Genomic DNA, 22,610 nt, shown 5'->3' with positions numbered 1-22,610 from the left:
TTCCTTTGGGAGCTCACTGTCAGATGCTGTGGCTTCTTCTCTTGAAGGCCCTGGTACCTCGTCTTTATTCCTGAAATCTGGATCTCAAATTTTGGAAACTGCCAAATGAGATGGATAAGGGAAGGCTCAGCCGGGTAGCACTGCTTTGGAAAAAAGTTAGCAGTGGCCATAAAAGATCAATGCAGCTTTTCCCTTGAAACTCCTAAACTGGACTCAGAGGCAACTCCAGAGTGAAAAGGCCAGACTTGGGCAACAGGCTTCCAGTTTTGGAAACAGGCCAATGCAGAGCACGTGAACCGCAGTGTTCAGGGGCAGAGCTGGCTGTGACCATGCTGCCCATGCCAGCCCCAGGACTAAAGGATCTGTTACAAGATAGAGTCTTCATGGCGAGTGGAGGCTGGGCCCTTAATCAAGTCAGCCAACCAGCGGCCACTGCCTCCTGCTATTCTCAGACATCACAGCCTTGGTTCGAAAACAGGGAAGGGTGGTGGTCAGCCTTGGACACTCCACCTGTTCCTGCAAAATTGGATTTCCTGACACCTGCAGGGCTGAGCCAGCAGAGGGCATGATCCTCTCAATATCAGAGTCAGGGTGGGCTAGGGCAGGAGCCCAGCCAGCACTCCAGTGGGTTGGCCTTGGCTTTGAGCCATCATCCTTTCCAGGTGGATTGAGCATCAGAAAAGGCAGGGCTGGCTGAAGCTTGCTCAGGGAAAGCAGAGGCACAGGTGTCCTTAAGGGAATTTTCACAGCAGTGATTCCACTCACCATGCATCTTCTGAACTGGCCAGCCCATGTCTTCCCTTGGCCACCACACCCCTATCGTCCTGGCACCTGGCACAGGCATGGGCTTCCTCTGTCCCTGGGATGGAGGGGTTGGGAGAAGAAGGGGACAATGACTGTCAGATGCCTTTTTGATGTTGGTCATGCATGTGGGGTGAGAAAGTGGCAGCAGAGGCCATTTCATGCTTATTTTAACAAATAGTATTGCCTTCTTTGCTACACACTTTGCCCAGGACTAGGTATATGGTAAACCAAAATATTAAGGTTTGTCCCCTGCACAGTGTGGGTGGAAACATTCAGGGACTGATTTCATGAAGTACTCTAAATGACAACTTGTCATGAATCCAGTGGCAAAAAAAAAAGGAAGGGTGCTATGAGAATAATTGGGCTTCTATATATTCTAGGAATCAGGGATAGGGCTGATCAGATGAGACCATCTTCCCCTTAAATGTTAGAAGGCAGGTCTTTGTCTTCCCAGATTTCTGTCTTTGTCTTCCCAGGTTTCCAGTCTTAGCACCACTGGGAATTGAGCCTGTCCCTATGCAGGTCCTGGTCTCACTTCTCTCTCCAGAGAAATACTGCCTATCTTTCAAGGCCTAAATTAAGAGCTTTTTGGCTGGGAAGCTGCCCTTACAGTGCCACACACCTGCAGTCATTTCAACGATAGGGGAGTAATTTTGAGTTCAATTATTTTGTGATTTCCAGTACTGTGGCCTGGTAATACCAAAAAAAATTACTCTGCTTTATGAAAATTGAGTGTGAATGCCTTGAGGAAAGGGATTCCATATTGAGAGTAACAGAATACCTTGGAGTTAGAGGTATCCCTCTGTCCTGCCTGTTATTTGTCAGGCTCTGTGAAGCAATGCAAATTTTAAAAAGAGGCTTCATTCACTTCATTGAAAAGTAAGAAAAGAGACTTCCTCCCTGAGGCAGTTGGAGATTATTTATGAATCCTAAAATGAGAGATTATGACTGTAAACTAATCTATTTCTCTGGATATGACATGATTTGAATGCATTAGATTCAGCTGGCATGTCTTGATTTAATTACCAGTTAAGATTAGGGCTTTGATTTTACCATGTCAGTAGGGCACAACCCAGATTGAGTCCCTGTCCCCTTGGTGGGCTGATATAAATGGACACTCAAGAAGACAAATGGAAGAGGAGAGAACTCTGTCATGTTTGATCCTGGCGCCCCAGAGAGAGCTGAGCCATTCGCTTGATAGTTTGCAGCTAAGCAGCTGAGAAAGCCTGGAAAAAAAATGAGCCCTTTGCCAGACAGATATAGGAAACCCTGAGAGACGAGCCCTGTGCCAGCCTACAGCTGAGATCGAAAGAAGCTGGGCACATGGAGCCTTAAGAGGAAGAAGGAAGGAGAGATCAGGCAGACTGCCTGCCATCTTGCCTCAACACATGGTAGCTGACTTTGGTGAGAAAGTTGGGTTTGTTAGGGCCTTGTAACTGTAAGCTTTTACCCCAGATATATACCCTTTATAAAAGCCAATAGATTTCTGGTACTTTGTATCAGCACCCCTTTTAGTTGACTAATATACTCCCCCATCCTTTTACTTTGAGCACTTACTTTAGAAAACTTCTCATTGTAAGTTTTTTCTCTATCCCTTTGAAATGTCTGCCAATCTTCTCTTTAAAGGGTAAAGAACCCCCCTTGTAAATTTTACCACTCAAGCATGTTTCTTCCAGGACAGTAGCCATTTCTTTGAAATATAATCAAGGAAGCTGGTCCTCTTACCTCCCAGGAAACTGGAAGATGAGCTTTCTTTCAGGTGGGGCTTGGTTCCAAATTGCAAACCTACTTCCACTCCTAAGTATAGCTTGAGAACATGTATGTGATGGGCTGTGTCTGCTTAGCAACCCCAAAAAGCCTGAGCTCTTTCTCTCCTTGGAACTTTCTTTCTCTCTTTGCAAACTCTCTAGCAGATTGCTGATGCATCACCTTCTGATTTAATGTTTTGTTTTTTTTTAAGATTTATTTTTATTTATTTCTCTCCCCTTTCCCCCTCCCCTGCCCCAGTTGTCTGTTCTCTGTGTCCATTTGCTGGCTGTTCTTTGTCCGCTTCTGTTGTCACTGGCATGGGAATCTGTGTCTCTTTTTGTTGCGTCATCTTGCTGTGTCAGCGCTCTGTGCGTGCAGTGCCATTCTTGGGCAGGCTGAACTTTCTTCCGCGCTGGGCGGCTCTCCTTATGGGGCACACTCCTTTGTGCATGGGGCTCCCCTATACGGGGGACACCCCTGCGTGGCATGGCACTCTTTGGGCTGCACGTGGGCCAGCTCCACACAGGTCAAGGAGGCCCTGGGTTTGAACCGTGGACCTCCCATGTGGTAGACAGATGCCCTATCCATTGGGCCAAGTCCATTTCCCCTGATTTAATGTTGATACAATAATAAAATTGTTTCTCTTTCATCTTTGTGGGGAGGTTTACTGGGTTGGGAGATTTTGTTTTTAATTATCTTTCCCCAACAACCCCTACTATGCACCAGCCCAGTGTGAGTCCCAGGGATGAAAATGGGTAGAAGGGCGCAGATTTTATTAGGGAAAACACCTGGGTGAAAGAAAATGGGGCGGAAGCCCAGCCAACAGGGTGGCTTAATCTCAATTTAGGAATTTAAAGGGAGTGTTTTCCCCCAAAGCAAAAGATCTTCTCCAGTGTCTCATGCTTGAACAGAAATTCCTTGTACTTGTGCCCAAAGACTACTATGGCTCATTTTTATACCATCATGACATATGCCAAGGACTTACAAATTGTGCAAAATCATCATTATTCTCCCTCTCTCTGACTCCCCATAATCTGAATAAAATCTAAGTCCCTGATGTGCACAGAACCACCTAACTTTAGCCCAGGGTATGGAAATGACCTCTTGGGCCTCCCTAGTTTGCCTCATTTATCTTTCTTCATTCCCTTCCACCTTCTCATGCCTACTAAGATGTCAGCTGAGACGACTAAGGCAGGGGTGGCACAAAGGTGTTTTGGAAACCTAAGGATGCTGATTTGGGGGTCTGGCATCTTCCAGGAATTTCTACAAGCAAAGACTCTGGTGAGTTCCAGCCCACCACTGAGAAACTGAGAAAAATGGGCAATGAGTTCAGGGTTGGGCAGTTTGGAAGAGTCTTGTCCTAGAGGTTTCACGGTGAGTGGACAAGGTACCTGGTCGTTTAGTGAACATTGTTTCTCTTTGTAGAAGTCTGCATATCTTGGCCAAGGGTAAAGTTATGGCAATAGGACTTGGTAATGGGAAAAATACAATTTCCAGATCTCCTCCACCTGCTCTTCCCTCTCCTACCGATTGCCTACAAAAGAGAATTCTAAGTTTGCATCTCTGCTTCATCCCCTTGCTTGCTCCTAAGGCAGTTTAGGGTTTGGGATGTAGACACTGTTGGCAGGATGGAGAGAGACAAGCCTGGGTGGGTGGTGGGAAGGGAGAGGTGGGATTCTGGCTTCTTTGGCTAGCTTCAGAGCCCTCTTTTGATGGGAAGAATTCAGGTCATGGATGGGGAGGAGAGAAAACTTATTAACCAGTGTGGTTACTGATAGAAAGGAAGCAGGGGATTAATACAGGAAAGATTTGAGGGTTGCAAGCGTGAGAGTTCAGGGAATTCAACTCAGGGCTACAGAGTTCTAGAAGAAGAAGAAATTAAAATAAAGAGGATTTTAATTTTAAGAAGTGTCACTCCTGCTTATAAATTCCTTTAAAATTCTTCCAGTCACCAAAATAAAAACAGATACTAACCTTTAATACTTTTGGTTTGGGGTGTTACAACTTTGAACATGAATGCAGGTATAGACTGGGCCAGAAGAAGGTCCAATTTATATCTGTGTCATGCACACGGATAGACACGTACATGTACACATACACACATACACAAAAGCACACACAGATACAAGCAAGGCACATATACAGAAACAAGCAGGCACACACAAATTTGCATGTGTACACACATGCATGTGCATGCACAGTAACACACAGGCATACATACAGACACACACAAGTGCACACCCAAGAACATGCACTTTTACACACACATACATGCACACACAAATATATATCCACACAGACACATACGAGTGCACATGGACAAACATGCACAGACATAGACACACATGCTTGTGCAAGACACATACAGATACAGAGACACAAGAACAGTATATATGTGATATATAGAAACATATATGTCCATGCACGTATATTATAGTTCCAGAAATTTACTTTTAAGAAAGCAGTGGTGATTATTCATCACACCATATGAATGCATTCAATGGTTCATTCATCTATCAAGCAACCATATGTACCTCACGGCTAGATTAAAGTTCCTTCTTATTTCTTTTACAGTCATTCTTCCATCCTAGACAAATGCCTTGTTTTCCAGCCCCCTTCAAAAGGCACAAAGCACAGGTTCAGGAAATATGTCTTTTCCTTGCTTCAAATTTCACAGTGAACCTTGGTTCCAAATAAATCCTAAAAGGAGACGCTGTTTTCTCAACTGCTGCAGGCAGCTCAAATGAGTTTCCCAGCCCTATTGGAATAAATCCTGTTGGCTCACCAGCTCTGGGTGAGACTGATGCACCTTAGGGGTCTCCAGACTCCCCAGCATGTATGCACAGCGCATGGGTGCTGAAGTGCTAGAGAAAGTCAAATCCAGGGACAAGATGGATGAGAGTCCCTGGCCCCTGTTAGGTGCCTAATTACACAGAGGAAAGACTGACAATGGGTCCTGTAAATTGTTCCTGGAAACAATTCTGGGAGTGGCCTCCCTTCTAGGCCCCTGCCCACCCGCCCCAGCCTGGCATTTTCCGATGGCTGCTTTCCCCCTAGGCCCGAAGCCACATCTTTCTCAGCAACCCCTTCAAGCCTGCTCTCTTCTGCCCACAAGTCCTGAGCCATTTCCCTTTTCTAAAGGAGACCTCACCCCCTTCCTGTTTTTCCTGTCACTAATGACTTCAGCCCCAGGAAGGGAAATGTTCTATCAAGCCCTTCCCTTTGCCCTCACCCTTGCTGTCTGGGTTAGCACTGGATTCGATCCCTGAGGGATCTATGGCACTGCGGATTTTTAAAATGGGGTACTGTGAGCCAAGAGCTCCTTTCTCAGGCTTGTCCTTAGGAAGCCTCCACCACGCACTGGGAACCCGTGTTTTCAAGTCTTGCTGGCATGTGTGAGAAATCACAGAAATGGCTGGTCCCCTGGCAAAATCGTGGAATAATAAATCATCTCTGGACACAGCTTTAGTCACTTTTATGGGGACAATGACTTAATGGCTTTCAGACTCAAATAGGAAAAGGAAACACTGCAAAGAAAGCAAAAATAAAATCTGATTTCTATTTTTGAGGTCACATTTCTTTTTTTAAAAAACATAAATATTGCCAAAGGCAAATTTTGGACACCTATGCCATGTACTTGTCACCAGTTTTTGGATGCCATTGCTATGTACTTGTCCCAAAATGTTGGCCTTAGTGCAAAGTCTTTTTCTTTTTTTTTTTTCCCAGAAGTGCTTCCAGGATAGCAATAGCTGATTTCTTTCTTTTTTTTTCTAAATTCAAAATTTATCTCAAATACAAAAAATAAAATAACAAACAAAAGGCAACTCAACAAGTTATGGAAGCACTACTCCTAAAAAGTTCTGTCCAAGAACTTTCATCTTACCTAATTCCAACAACAAACTCAATTGTTCCTCCAGTGTTCAGAAAGATATAAAGATGAACACAGATTAGTTAAATGACCTAGACAAGGTCTCTCTATTAATGCAAAAAAGGAAGAGAAAAAATACTTAATCATATCCATAGCTCACAAAACCAAACCCCATATTCTTTTTTTTTGGCCTTTAGCAGTAATATAGTACCTACTTTGGTTTTGCTACAAAAACATTACAATATTGTTGCGACTATAATCTATAATTACATTAATTATATTTTCCCCATGTATCATCACATTCTTAACACCTTGTAGTAGAAGCCCGTGCCTGTATTTATGTTTTTTTGTTTTGTTTTGTTTTTTAAAGATTTATTTATTTATTTAATTCCCCCACCCCCACCCCGGTTGTCGGTTCTCTGTGTCTATTTGCTGCGTCTTGTTTCTTTGTCCGCTTCTGTTGTCATCAGCGGCACGGAAGTGTGGGCGGCGCCATTCCTGGGCAGGCTGCACTTTCTTTCGTGCTGGGTGGCTCTCCTTATGGGTGCACTCCTTGCGCGTGGGGATCCCCTACACAGGGGACACCCCTGTGTGGCGCGGCACTCCTTGCGCGCATCAGCACTGCGCATTGGCCAGCTCCACGCGGGTCAAGGAGGCCCGGGGTTTGAACTGCGGACCTCCCATGTGGTAGATGGACGCCCTAACCACTGGGCCAAGTCCGTTTCCCTGTATTTATGTTATTAACCATAATAGCTGATTACTTACCCAAAACGCCAGCTATGGGTAGGCGTAGGAGGGGGTCTCTTCTACTAGGGAAGGTGCATCTGAGGCAGGTTAGTATAGGGAACAAGGGAAGGCAGCTGGGACCCAGCAGAGAACACGGCCATGAGACTGAGCCTGGAAATCCCTGCTACTAAAAAACAAAGACAGAAAGACCTTACCCAGACCCGCTACAAGGTGCCATTTGAAACTCCCAGGGTCAAGCGGAAGCCTCAGATATGAATAACTCCAAACAGGCCCCCCATTGGTCCCCTGAGAGCTAACAAGCAGGGACTGTAAGACAACCAACCAGAACAGCAAAAAGGAAAGGCAGGAAGAAAAGGTGCTAAAAAGACCTCACCTGGGGCCCCACCTGTGCATGTCACCCTGTAGCATGCACACAACCCATGTCTCGGGTTATGTGCTTACCTCTTTTATTGTTTCTTAATAAACTGTGATGTGTCCTTACATTCTTTTAGGTGATGTAACCAAAAACCTGGAAGCCCAGAACCTAGAGCATTCCACTAACTTATTTGATGAGTCAGGCCAGGAGACAAAGAGGCAAGTAAGGCTCTCCAACTCCCACTGAAAACTGGTGAGTTTTTAATTAAAGCCTGTCTGTGCCCTCCTTTGTTTTAGTAACAAGGTCCCTGAGACTCTCACCCCAGGCCGTGCCCAGAGGTTTGTTCATTACTTAGCCCCTGGGACCTCCAGAAGTTCCTCATAATCATTGCCACCGAGGCTGTTTACCCGTGAGCCAAAGAACAACTAGTCTTTGATTTTTAATGTGCCTCTTAGTGTCTGGTTTTAACTGCCGAACTTGGTCCCTGGCAGTGGCCTCTCTCACAGCCAACCTTTCAAAACCTCTGCAAGTGTAGGCCAAAAGAAAGCTTTCAAGGCAGATGCTGTTCTAGGGGAAAAAATTCAACTTGGCAGCTTGGGTTGGGAACCCAGGTCTAGAGGTCTCCCAAGTTCTAGCACACCCTTGGGATGCCTGGAGAATGGTCCCTGAGATTTCCGGGATGCCGGGAAGCAGAGCAGCAACTCCAAATGTCCCCCGAGACTTAAATGACTTGGATGCTTCATTGGGAGGGCAAAAGTCTATTCGGGGTGGGATCCGGGATGCTGGACGGGCTGACAGACTTTTTTCCATTTCACCCTAGAAAAAAGGGCGCAGCTTCTCCAACATTCCAGCAGACTCCCTACTGGGGTGTCTTCTCAGGAATTGCAACAACCTGCCTTCTGATGGTCCAAAAAGGAAGAGGCTAATCTTTTCTTGCCATGCCATGTGACCTCAGTACAGCCAAGAATGGGCTCTGTATGGGATCCTGAATTCGAGTTAAACCTGTGTATGAGAGAAGGAGGGCACAGGTAGATGATGGCCAGAGACCATGTGGTCATGTCTCCTTAAAGAGACTAGGACATGCACTACCAAACTGGTCAATTAGAAGTTCAGGGAAGTTACTCAGAGGCAGGACGAAAATGCAGCCTTATTTCAAGGAAAGCTGGCAGAGCCAATAAAAATACCCCCTGGTGGATCCTAACTCTGGATAAGGACAGATCCTCCTTGGAATTCACTTTCTTAGCCAGTTTGCCTTGGATATCCATAGGAAGCTTCCAGAAACTTTCCCTGGGACCCCAAACTTCCATTAACTCCCTTTTAGAAACAGCCTTCACTGTTCTCAACAATCAGGATCGCGCCGCCAAGATGTAGGAGGTAAGGAGCGGTGGGCACAGGGTCTGGGATACACTCATCATTCAGCTGCCTCCACTAAAGTCACCGTCACCTCAGGGACCCGCGCCCAGGCTCCACGTCAGCAGGAACCTGGCCCCAAGCTTCCTCACTGCCTGGATCACTGGGGCCTTGCATCAGGGAAGGATGGAAGGGGCCTGAAGTCACACGTGAGCCATCAACCAGGAAGAGCTTCAGGTGACCCTTGATATGGCAGGTAAGGTTCTTAATTACTAAGGGAGCCATTTTACTCAAAAGTAACCTGCCACTCAGGACCTCTCTAGCCTTGGTTGTGCCTAATAAGGGGAGTGAGTGGGGAATCAAGAGCTAGGCTGTTTACTAAGCCTCTCCCCTGCAGAATAAGAAATTTCCTCATATGCCATCAATTAAGACTAAAAAGTTCCTAGAGAATGGCTTCTGTCAGTTCTTTCCTTATGCTAAGTAAGTGTGTAAAATTCTCTCTTCTTTTGTTTTAGTCTTTGCTTACTTTTAACTTTGTCAGTCTGCTTGTACTTAGGAACTTGTAAATCAGATTGGGGGTTTGCTTTTTACAAGTTGGATAACAGTAAAACGTAACCTAAAAATGAGTCTTTAAAAGTCAAAATTACCTTGTAATTGGGTTTAATGTATTGAAAAAATCACATGGAATTAGATCAACTGATGGAAAAGCAGAAAAAATTAGTAACCTTCTTACTAATAATTTTAATAGCTTAGTTAATTAACAGAAGTGCCCAATTTGCTTCAAAGTGAAAACTGACTAGAAACTGAGTTAAGATCATTATATAGATGCCTTTATTATATAGAAGGATATTATCTGAAATTGCTATAACTGGGTAGAGTTAGCCTATATCTACTATTGTGATGGTAATCTTAGACTAATTTACCTTTGTTTATGGTTACTTCTGGACTAGGCTGTGCTTACTATAGTAAAGGTAATTATAAACTGAACTTACCTTTGCATATGGTTATTTTGAGTCTAGCTTCTCCCCTAGACCTACTATCGTGATGGTAATTCTAAACTAAGTTTGTCTTTGCTTATGATTATTTCAGGACTGGCCTCACACTTGGGTGTACTTGCTCACCTGTGTGATGGTAACTATTCTCCCCTCTTCGAATCCATGGAAGCTTCTTCTTGGGGAAAGGCAAATTTGAGACACCCCTATCTCCTGTCTTCTACTGGTGTTAATAGTCCTGCTTACTCTTATGATTATCTAGGTGTGGACTCCAATTTTTCCACTCTGGCAAAGAGCCCAGAGGGACTTCACGACCCTTAAGACTGTGAGGTAGAAATCCTTAGTCCTTGGGGTTAGACGTCCACCTTCCAGTCCAGTGGCCACCAGAGTCCTGTTATCTCTGAGGACAGGAGATTGGGGGATCTCCCACCTTGACCATCAAGAATTCTGAAAGCAGCAGGTCATGAGAAGAAATCAGTTTTCCCTGAGACTTCATGATCTCAGTGAGTATATACTGGAATTGGTATTGCTCACCCAAGGTCTGTCAAAGTCAAAATTGGAAATAAGGAGAGCTCTGAAGTAAAGGAAAATGATGTAGATTGCATCTTAAGTCATTGGTAACAATTTGGTTATAAGCCAATGACTAAAAAGAATAAAATTTCCTGTGCAAAACTGCATGGTCGTAGTGCAGACTAATTAGAAATAGCCCTCAAAGAGATCTTTTAAATGTTATTTTACAGTCAAACTGATTTTGTACGAGAATGAAAATTGTAAGTAACATTTTTAAGTTGTGCGTTTCTGCATCTCTATTTGTTAGCAGCCTTAAAATGAGGGCAATAATAGTCCAATTGTCAATTTCAGTAAGCAAAGGAAAGCATTCTTGAAAGCTATGGAAAAATCTTTTCTAAATTATAATAAAAACAAATCAAACAATTATAATTATTCCAGAATCTGGGAGTCAGTATGCTTGTAAGATTATTCACAGTTTTAGAATTTATTAAGGAAAAACAGGTTTTAGCCTCCTGTGGGAGAAGAGAAAAACATTTCTTTCATAAATTATAACTGTTTCAATTTTATTTAGCATGGGTATTATTTCCCTAGGTTTATAGAATACTAATTAAATAAATTAACATTATATGTATTAAATCTTTAAGAGATGAAAGTTGTAATTTTGTGTTTAATGAAATTTAAGATGGAAAGATACATCTGTCCTAAAGTGAAATGACTAGTTTTCATAGAAAATAATGGAGAATGTAAGACAAAATTTTTAAATGAATAAAGGTAAATTTCATTGGTTGCTAACTGTAATTTAATAAGCTTCTTTAAATGTGAAGTAACTAGGCTATGTGGTTATGCTTAATTATAAAAAGTTTGTAAAAGCATTGTCTGATCTGAAGTATTTAGATGGTTAATTCCAGGAAACCATTATTAAACAGAAGCCTGAATTGATATTGATAACAAAAAGTAGCTTCATAACAGAGAAACCTGCCAGGGGCCACCTCAATCTGCATGTTAAGGTGGTAATAAGGGAAATACAATCTTGATTCCATTGGGATTCTTAGGTTTTCATAAAATAATGGAGAATGTAGTTTTTCCTGTGTGTTAAATACCTGTTAATTAATCTAATAAGGATACAAGTATAAAAATAGAAAAGTACTAAAATAGTTCATTTGATATGTTATAAACTGCACTGGAAGTATTTAGAAAATGTATAAAAATTAAAAGAAATAGAATTCAGTATTGTCAAATTCTCTTGTACATTCAAACCAGACATCAATATCCTGCATGAAACCTCTCCACTTGAGTAATTGTCTGGTTGGGTCATTACAACCTCTAACACAATAAAAGGATCTACCACATCTGGACATGCTCCTAAAGTGGATGTACAGTATGTTGCAGTTTTGTACTCCTGCAGCATCTGGCAATGACTTGATATGGCCAGGTTTACGATGGACATTGCCTCCAGAATGGTTCTGTTTTGTAGTGCCGAAGGGTGCTATACACCAGGGCAGTGAAACACTGGAGCTTCCCTCCAAGGGCCAATGGCTACAGCATGCTGGCTGTGTGAAGGACATGCCAAGTGGAGCAATAATTAACAGAATAATGTAGGTCAAACTTAAATAAAATTGGCATTATAGCTGCTCCCATGGAGAGACAACATATATGGTATTGCAAACTTGGAGCTTAGATCTATTCACTGTAACTCAAAGAGGAACTTGTGCATTGATTAGTATAAAGTGCTGTACCTATATATGTGATGAATATGATAATATATCTTCTATTTTAGATTGTATGCAGAGGGATATTGAACATGTTAAAAGTCTTGGTAAACTTAATTCATTTTCTAAGTAGTTAATGAATGTGCCTATAGAATAAAGGAATAGCTCTCTTAAGTAATCTTTATTTTGCTCACCATATGTTTGTCTTATTTTTGCCCATATTGTCTTTGTGAGTTTATGTCTAGGGCAGGGTCTCTCCTCATAACTCTCCTAGCTGTCCTAGGCACAACCATCACTATGGGAACTGGCGTTGGCAATTTATACCAAAGCTAGCAGGCTTACCATAAACTCTCCCTAGAGTTAACCAACTCTAGGGAGAATGCTGCTTTCCAACAGCTTTGGGAAATGCAGCCTCTAAAGGCACCTGGCCTTTCTCACTCCCGTGGAAAGGGTTTTAAAAAAGTCTAACCTAGGGCCCCATGCACATGTCTCAACCTGTAGCATACCCGCAGCCCATGTCTCAGGTTGTGTACCTATCTCTTTTCTACAATAACACATCCCTAATAGCCAGTTTGGATGCTGTCAGAAGCCCACAGCAGCATCGGGCCTTCATCCCACTGCCTCCTGGCCTGACTTCCCTCCCAGGTATAGAGAAATGGGCTGGAAGAAAGGTGAGACCAGGCCTTGAAAGTTTGCTCCATCCTTCACCTCTCTGAATCAGATTGACTGTGTTCCCACTGAGAAAATATTTGGCACCTTCTTCAAACAGAAAATACTCCTGGGTCCCTTGTGGTGCAGGTCAGCAGGTTGGGAAGGGACTTTCCTGAGCTCCGTTTGTGATTTTCTCACTACTAGTGACAAAAAGAAAATAGTGATTACGGGCTCTTTTTCATGCTGCCTATATTGCAAAGCACTTTTGTGTCCTTGAATCTCATTTGGTACCTTCGGAAATGATGGAAAGAAGCCAAAAGCCAATGTTTCCATTTTATTGAAATTCGAAGCTCAGAGAAACCAAATGATTCCCCTGAATTCATGTGTTCACTCAGCAAATATTTATCCATCATCTACTGAGAACCAGGACTATTGTTGGACGTGGATACATGGCGATGAGAAAGCAGACACGTTCCTTGTCCTCCCAGCACTTACAGGCTGCCTCCAGCGCTAAACACAGAATGAAACTAGGGGCACACATAGCATTTCTCTGGATATCACTTTTCAAATGAACTAAGCTGCCCCTTAAAGATTTGCTGCCTCATCAAGGCTAGTATTGTAGCAAGGGATCAGCTTCCCATCCTGAGAGGGGATAAGGTGCATGATTCACAAATGGTCCAGCTCATGGTATCATCCCATGTAGGTCAGGAGTCTTCAGACAAGCAGAGCACAGGGAAGTAGCTTTAGCTCTATGTCTAGAGAGAATATTATACAACTCTTGGGAGATTCAGAAGACACTGGGGAATTTCACAGGGCTTCAGTGAAAATGAAATAATGTGTAGAGAAGAGCTTTTTAAGGAAGCATTAAGACACCCTTCAAATACAATTTGTCCTCTCCTACTTCCTCAAAGGATTCCAGGCAATTTACAGTAAGAGAAATATATTAGAATGAGTAAAAGACCAAGATTAAAAATAATCACCATGTACTGAAAGGGAAGGAAGATAGATAACATCTATTCTAAGGACTGTTGCTGAATTGAAAATATAACTCACATCTGAGTTTCCTGGTAGCCAGGGGAAAGGGTGAAAAGCCATGAGTTACACGGCTTTTATTCATTAGCTATTTTGAGAAAGCATGCCTATCCAGTTATCAAGAGACACCTTTCCCTCTGGCATTAGATGCTAAGAGGCGTTGTGCCCTGTGACTCCATAGAAAGGTCAATGAACACAGCTTTTTCCTTTTAATTAGAAATGTTGTCCATGTGGTCATTTATCATTGCAAACCGTTATTTTAAAGATCCCTTGAATTCCAATGATTTCTGGCCAAGGCCTGCTGAAAGTTGGCTGATGTGCTGAAACTGAAGATGCCAGTGTGTTGAGGAATTCCATTTAGGGATGTAAGGAGCCCATGAGTGAGGGTCTTTCTAGTAGGTGAATTCCACTCATGGGCAAAGTTCCGAAAGGCTCCGTCTGTCCCCCACCACACACCCTGCCAGCCCATCTTAAGCCTCCTGGTCTCCCTCTGCCCTTCCATCTTGGTGTCTCTGCCATCCCGCTCCCTGATAAAACTCCTTCCCTGCCTTCTGTGCATTCTCGCATCATCTCAGTTAATGCCCTGCACCTCCCCATCGTGCCTCCCTGACACACTCCTTTGGTGCCCAAGCACTGCCACCCCAGTCATTCCTACAGGTGGGAACCTGTGGGGAGCCTGGGCCAGGTCTGTCACCCTTGGCAACCTTACGCACGTCCACCCAGAACCTCAGCACGTCCACCCAGAACCTTAGAATGTGTGACCTTATTTGGAAATAGGGTCTTGGAAGATCTAATGAGTTCCTTTAGGCTGAGGTCAGACTGCATTATGGTGGGCCCAAATCCATGACTGACCTGTGTCCTTACAAGGAAAAGGAAACTCAGGCACAGCCACATGCAGGGAAAGAAGGCTGTGTGATGACAGAAGTGGAGATTGGAGCAAGGCGTTGACATGCGGGGAGATGCCAAGGTTGTCGTCTGGCCACCCGGCGCTGGAAGAGGCAAAGAGGGATTCTCTGATGCAGGCTTCAGAAGGAGCAGGGCCCTGCCCTCACCTCGATTTCGGGTTCCTGGCCCCCAGGACTCTGAGAGAATAAATTTCCTTTGTTTTAAGCCACCTCGTTTGTGGTAATTACGGCAGCCCCAGGAGTTCATATAGAGATTTGGACAAAATACCCTCTTCTCAGGGGGGAATTGAGAGGGGGACATTAAGTGGATCCTAACGTTTCCTTTCAGCTTGAAGGTTCCGTCTTTCCATCAAGAACAGACGTTCTGTAAAGCAAAGACCCCTGGCTACTGACAGCAGGACAACTCCTCAACCACAGTTTTTGGTTTAGGCAGCAATTTAGGTTGACTTTGCTCTGGCTTTGGTTACCGTCCAAGCATGGCACTCAAGTTTTCGGATTTTGGTCAACCATGGACAGTGTTTATTTGGAAAGAGCTTCCCTGATGACAGGAGGAGCCTGAGTGCTATGCCCAGCACTGGATAACGGCCGGTCAGCAATTGCCTTTGGACGTGGACTTCTGCCAGGTTCAGCCTGGCTAAAACAACACATGGTTGAACAAGAGGCTGGGGTTGGGATGAGAGGGGGGCAGCTGTCCCAAATCACTCCAGTGTACCCCTGCCCCACTCAGCTGGGAATTCTCATGTGGGCACTCAACCAGTCACCTTTTGATGACTAAGTACTAAGGGGTAAGTAGATAAGTAGTTATTCACAGACCCTTACAGACAAGAACTCCTTAAACCTGTCCTCCCTTGACTAGCCTCCTGCTTCACCCCTTTCCCTGACTCAGGCCCTGCCTCCCTCCAGCCATGGAGTACAGCAAGGAGGATGAAAATGATCAGTGAAGTAGGACTTTCTTCCAAGAAAACACATCCTCGCCTGTTGGGGTGAAACTGGAAGTGAGAATTGAAAGGAAGAGCATCTCACTCTTCTCTCGATCTGTTGGTGAAAACTTTAAGGAATCCATCCTCTGATTTGAAACCCTTTTGTAGGAGCCACCAGTGGACTTGTTTTTATTAGACAAACCTGTCTCATGACAGCTGAGAGTTTGGAAGTGCCTGGTCCGAGCCTCATCCAAAGGGAAAGTGGCTTGCTCACCACACACGTCTAGGTATTTTGGTTTTTATTTTAATTTGGGGCGTGTGCTCTGACTCAGCTCTCTGCTCCTCTTTGGGAGCTTCAAAGTCCCAGTTGCATCTGCAACAGCACTGATGTAGAAAGACCCCTTTATGAGGTCCAATGGTTTGAACAGGGCTACCTCTAAATAGAAGTATTGCAGTAATTATGGTGATGACCGTCTACTGCCAGGGCTGGGCCCCTCTCAGTGCAGGCTGACTGGGGGCTGGAGCCAGGCTCTGGACAGGAAAGCCCTTTCTCAGAGGCAAGTACTTCTTCTTTTCTGGGAAAGGGGAAGAACGTTAGCCTGCGGTTCAGGGGTCTTGTACCCATCCTTGCACTGGGAGGTTCTTTCTGAATCACTTTGGGGAAGATTTGCTTGCCTGTGTGGGAGAAACGAGGTTGAGATCCAATCATCAGGAAGGAATGCTGGCTTGGGGGGAGCCCCTGTTTCTTGCTTTATACTGGGATGAAATAAGGGACACATTTTCTTTACTGTCCTAATACTCTCATAGGAAAAGGGCCATTTTAACCCCCATCACAAGAAAAACACATGGTTTGCACAGTTGATGTTAGTGATTAGCAGCCCACTGGGCAGCTATTGGCAATAATTCTATCCATATTATTTATTTATATCCCATCAATTTAAAGGGAAAAAAGCAACTTCTAGGAGGTAGTTGTGTTTATGGTCCTATTTATTTGATTTTCTATGAGAAATTTTAAATGGGGTTTTATTTCCAATATAATCTTCAAGATGACCATAAAATGATATTTTTTGTCTACAGGAAAGGAAAAACTCATAATATTTGAAAAAACAATGCAGCTGACAGCCCACGATTCCTCTTCCAGCTCTTGGTTGGAGGTTTAGGAAGCCGTCTTTAGAGACATCCTTAGAAGAATTCTGGCAAGTCTGGCAGGTCTGTGAGAGCACCCCTTCTCTCACCTTGACCCCATTCTTCAAAGCCATAAGGTCCTAGGCATCTCCTTACTGCTCTTTCTGTGCATATTTCCAAAGAGAAATCCCAGAAAGGCCTGGAGTTTCTCACCCACTTATATGTGTCCAAATGTCTTAGGGAAATTTGTGTTGGGAAATGTTTAAGTTTTATTCCTAATGTAAAACAAAAATTGGCTCAACCATTTTAAGGTGAAATGGATAATGTTTATTTGCCCAGACAGTGTCCCAAAAGCTGAATTCTGCAGGCTTTTGTCACACATCACAGGGCAATGTGCTTTGGGACGGGGGCTGAAGCGGGCTCACACAGGGTGGCTCCTCCAAAGCAAGGCTCTGTCCCTGGGGGAGGCACATGAACGTCAGTGTGGCTGTGTCACCGTGACACAAGAGCCTTTGCTTTTGACTAAGTTGCTGTTTTTAGCCAGTCTTAGCTAAGTGACCTCAGGTTCTGCGTCAGGCTGGAAAGCTACTCAGCTGACTGCACTTGTACCTCGCCAGTCCTACTCAAATAAGAGAACCAGTGAACGGGTGACACAGGGCAACCATGGTAGAAAAGAACAGAGTGTCCTCAGATGCAAGCACTTCCTGCAAAGGGAGTTGCTTTGGTGGCATTTGATGCCTGTGAGATAGTGACCCAAGCAAAATCCTGCTTAGGACCTTCAGAAATATAATAAAACTGTACTCGAATTGTTAAGATGACCAAGATGGGAGATTTTCCCTTTCCTCTTGTTTTTTTAAAATTATTATTATTTTTTAAAGATTTATTTATTTATTTATTCTCCCCCTCCCCGCCCCCCCCGGCCCCCAGTTGTCTGTTCTGTGTCTATTTGCTGCGTGCTCTTCTTTGTCTGCTTCTGTTGTTGTCAGCAGTACGGGAATCTGTGTTTCTTTTTGTTGCATCATTTTGTGTGTCAGCTCTCCGCGTGTGCGGTGCCATTCCTGGGCAGGCTGAACTTTCTTTCACGCTGGGTGGCTCTCCTTATGGGGCGCACTCCCTGTGAGTGGGGCTCCTCTACACGGGGACACCCCTACGTGGCACGGCACTCCTTGCACGCATCAGCACTGCACATGGGCCAGCTCCACACGGGTCAAGGAGGCCCAGGGTCTGAACTGCGGACCTCCCATGTTGGTAGATGGACACCCTAACCACTGGGCCAAATCAGCTTCCCTTCCTCTTGTTTTTATAGTCACTTGTGCCAACCACCTCCTGTTGTGCTACCACTCTCCTCCCTTTCAATGGAAACTAGGGTGTTGTTTGGATATTCAAGATGCTGAAAGGAAAATTATCCAGACATGGCTTCCTGGATTTGCATCCTGTGCCGTTGCCTACCACCTTGAATCTGCACTGGGCTATGTCTTGCTTTGACCACTAGTATATGGCAAAGGTGAGACTGTGTCAGTCTGGGTGTATATCTTAAGAAGGTCTGACAACTTCTCTCATTTGAGCTTCTGGGAGCCGGGAGCTTTGCCATGTGATGACTATGTGGAGAGGAAGATACCCCGAGACTCCAGAGAGAAGGAGAGACCCAAATTGTCCCAGCACCCTGGCCGAACCCAGGTACCAGACTTGACAGTGAGCCCTCTTGGAAGTACCATCCCAGGTGAACCCCCAGATGGCGCAGCCACAGCCAATATCACGTAGAGTGAAAGAACCATGCAGTCGACCCACAGACGTGTGTGAGAGAATAAATTGTTGTTTAAGCTGCTTTGTTTAAGTCCCTCGGTTTTGGGGAGTCTGATTTCACAGCAAAAGATAACAGAAGCAGTGACAGATAAAATAGACAAGCCATCGGCTGTAACTCAACCTTAACCCCATGCAGTAATGGAATAAACCCAACAACCCTGCCTCCCCACACCGGCAGTGTAAATGACTGAATTGAGTGGAAGGTGAGGGCAGGTGAGCAAGAGTCTGGGTAGTTGGTTCTCCTTATTTGAACTGAGCTGGACAGGTGGGTGCACAGAGAACAATCACAAATAATCCCCATTTCCAGAAGGTAAGTTGGCTATCTCCCATGCCCAGTGCTTAAGAACCAAAAGATCAATTCCCGAAGAGTTTCAGTGGCCACTGACGAGAGCCAGCCCAGAAGTGGGGTGTCTGGAGACTGTGTGTATGGGGAGCTCTTCTGTTCAACACTAGTCTGATGAAAGACCTACTCTCAGACTCCGAGAATGGAACCAAGAGCAGGCTCTTTTGTGTCCCACGTAGTGGGTAGTAGAGCAAAGGCAGGCTTCAGTCCCGTCTCTGTCTTCCCTGGACCCACTGGGGAGTAAGGACAATAGTTTCTCAGCACCACTGCAGGGAATATCTCTGGCACAGGGGTGGCTTCTTTCTGCTCATTTCAGACATACTGAATCTGCTTCTTCTGATCAGGGAGGGGACAGCAATTCTTTCCTATGGCCTTGGTAGGGGCAATACTTGGAGATGACACATGTCAGCACAGGCTGTCTCTAGGAGAGAAGCTCTTTCTTTACAGGGGCCCAATGGGTGGAATCATGGCACTACCAAGAGCAGCCAGGCAGGTGTCCCAGGCCCCTGCTCCCAGCCAGGCAGGTGTCCCAGGCCCCTGCTCCCTGTGCCCAAGGACCCAGCCAGGCACTGATAACAGCTGAAGTCCATTTTGCATTTGTGCCTAGGTTTGAATGACTGCTTCATAAACAGATGGTGTCAGCTTGATTTTCCTGGAGAAGCTATGGGCTTCAACTAATTTAGGGGGTGGTGTGAAGATTGAGAAGTGGCAGAGGGACAGAGACCTGGGTCTCCAAAGGAATTCTCTGGGACCCTTTCCTAGTCTCATGGGCTCCCTAAAATCTAAGTCAGGGTCCAGTGTAGGTGGCAACTCTATCCCAGGCAACTAGCTGCACATGTCTTCAAGGAGGGTGGTGATGAGCTTCAAGTTTCCTTCTCAGGATCTTTCTATTTTTCTACCAATATTTAGCCAATAGATCAGGTAAGGATGGGGAGAGACTCTTCAGGACCAGGAGGACCTCAGAAGATTCTTGGGCCAGTGCCTTAGTTTGCCAGGCTGCTATGACATATGCCACAGAAGGGGTTGACTTAAACAACAAGCATTTATCTTCTCATGGGTTCAGAGGACAGAAGTCTAAGTCAAGGCATTGGCAAGGCTATGCTTTCTCCCTAAAGTCTGCAGCCTTCTGGTGAGGGCTTGCCACAGTCTTTGGTGTTTTTTGACTTGCAGCTCAGCCTACTGTCACGTGGCCAGCTCTCTCTCCTTGGGTCTGCTCTCCCAGTTTCTGTTGACTTCAGGCTTCTGGCTCGTCCCTGTGGCTTTCGTAATATGGATTAAGACCCTCCCCCTGATTCAGTTGAACCACACCTTAGCTAAAACTAACCTCTTCCAAATGTCTTCTTTACACATGAGTTCATATCCACAGGGACACAGATTGAGATTAAGAACATGACTTGGCTGGGTACATTAGTCAATCTACCACAGCAAATGACAAGTGATGCTGTCTGGAGACCTGGGGCAGCTGATCTGGACTGGCCCTTTAATGGGAGAATCTGAGGATCTCTGGGAAGGGGGATCTAATTCTGGTTTGTTCTCTGAGGACTGGAACCTGTCACTTAAACTTCTCCAATGCAGACCAGGAGCTAGTCCTGCCCCCCAGTGCACCCATGGGTCCTGAAAGCTGCGACTCAGCAGAGCTCTGCAGAGCTGTGGGCTCCTGGGTTTCTGGGCTTCCAGAGCCCTGAGCTCCAGTCCTTCACCCTGTGACTCTTCCGCCTGTAGGGAGTGGGGCTCAGCAGGTGTTCTGGGGATTTGGCCTTTAATTTGCCTTCCCAGTGGTGAGTAATGAAAAATCATATCTGGGCTAGAGGGTGGGTGATTCCCAGCAAGCCAGTCCCACGTGGTGGCGTGTCCAGTGGTACCCGGCTCCCCATGGCAGCTTGATGGGTGGAGTCTCCTCCCTCTCCACTCCACCCTGGCGGGCCCTTCTCCATGTCGGGCCAGGATGTGACCACAAGTTCTCAGCAGCCTCAGGCAGCCCCAATGTTAAGACGCTGGGACGAGGCCAGCAGTGGGCAGGCCCAGCAGCCCCTCTGCCACCAGGTGGAGCCCCAGTGGGTTTGGCTCCTGATGCTGCCCTGACCTTCCCCACCTGCCACTCCCTCGGGGTCCTCTCAAAGTAAAAGCTCCATATCTTGAAGACCCTGCCTGACCCAGCCGGGACAGCTGCTCCACGGATGAGTCACGGTTTCCAGGGAGTGAAGTTCTGAGCCTGAAATATAGGAGAGGGGAGAGGGGGAGGGAGACAGAGAGACACACACATGCACACAGACTGAGCAGGGAGAGAGGGAAAGACAGAGAAAGAGAAAGAAGGAGGGACACAGAGAAAGTGAGAGACAGAGACAGAGGGAGAGGGAGGAGAGAGAGGGAGAGAACACAGAAAGAGAGAGAGATAAGGAGTGGGAGAGGAGCCAGAGGGAGAGAGGGGGGCAAGGAGAGGGGTAAGGGAGAGAATAAAAGAAAAGGAAGGGGGAAGGGAGGAAGAGGGATACAGGCAAAGGGAGAGAACAAGGGGGAATAGGAGACAAAGAGCTGCTGCAAACAGGCAGGGGACCAGCTCTGCTCACTGACCTGCCCAGCTGGAGGTCGGGGGTCACCTGGTGCCACCCCTCCCTGAGCTCTGAAGCCTGCCTCAGGGTGCTGAGAGGCCGTGCATTTCTGATGAACCAGACCCCAGCGGACACCCAGGCCACTCACCTCCAGGACTGAGTCCTGTCCGCCACAACCCCAGAGCCTCTGGAAGAAGCCCTCAGGGCCCGTTCCCTGCATGGGAATGTGCTCGAGGGCGACAGGCTAGGTTAATGGTGGCTTGCCTTTGACCTTCCTGGAAAGGAGAGTTTACCTGTCTCCATTCCTCCTCCCCTCCCCTGGCAAAGTAAATTCAGCTGGATTTTCTAAATTTTCTAGGGTCCAGAAAAAAGGTAACTCTGACATGGACCAACTCCAGTAACCTGCCAGTGGCTGCTTGGGACTGGGTGCTGAGAAGGGGCCTGGGGCTCTCCTGGGCTCCGTGGAAAGAAGCCTCTCATCAGTTAGCACGGCCTGCTGGGCACGTGGGGAGAGGCGCATCAGAGCAGGGGGCAGGCACTTTTCAACTTTACCTCATTGGCCAAGGTTAGCTTTCCATCTCCCCCCTCAGATTTTCTAGTCTTTAAATGTTACTCTTGCAGATTAAAAAGAAAAAAAATATATCATCTGGAGTAAATGAACGATCCAAAGTGATCACCTCCCTTTAGGAAATAGAAAATTTGAGGAGGAGCTTAAACAGAACAGAGGATAGGATCGATGCAGTTTGGCTGGCTCTTTCAAGCAGGAGTCTTACATGAAAATCATCCAAAATTGAGAGTGATTACAATTCAAGATAGGAATGCAGCTGCTTTTGGAGGTCTACACGTCTGGGACATGAAGGTTAGGCTTGCCTTTCTCCGCCCACAGGTGGAAGACACAGAGCTCTGTCCTCTGCCCTGAACAGGCCTAAATTTGCAGGCCACAGTCCTTCCCTGGGGAAGCCTGCAGCCTGGTTGGACTTGGCTCTGCTGCAACAAGTTCTACCCAGGGACTGCTTCCTCGAGGGTATTCACACATCAGCTAGAGAGTTACACTGAAGTCACGTATTTGGTTATTTACTCACCTCGCAAGATTTTATTGAGACTAGGACTTGAGTGAAGTTTGTTTATGTGGGAGCAGGAGGGAGGTGTAGGGGGAGGAAACAGGGAAAGGAGAAAAGGAGAAGGGGGCATGTTTTTC

The sequence above is a fragment of the Dasypus novemcinctus genome, chromosome 24, assembly GCF_030445035.2.
Source record: "Dasypus novemcinctus isolate mDasNov1 chromosome 24, mDasNov1.1.hap2, whole genome shotgun sequence".
NCBI lineage: Eukaryota > Metazoa > Chordata > Mammalia > Cingulata > Dasypodidae > Dasypus > Dasypus novemcinctus.
Note: the sequence above shows the minus strand (reverse complement) of the source record.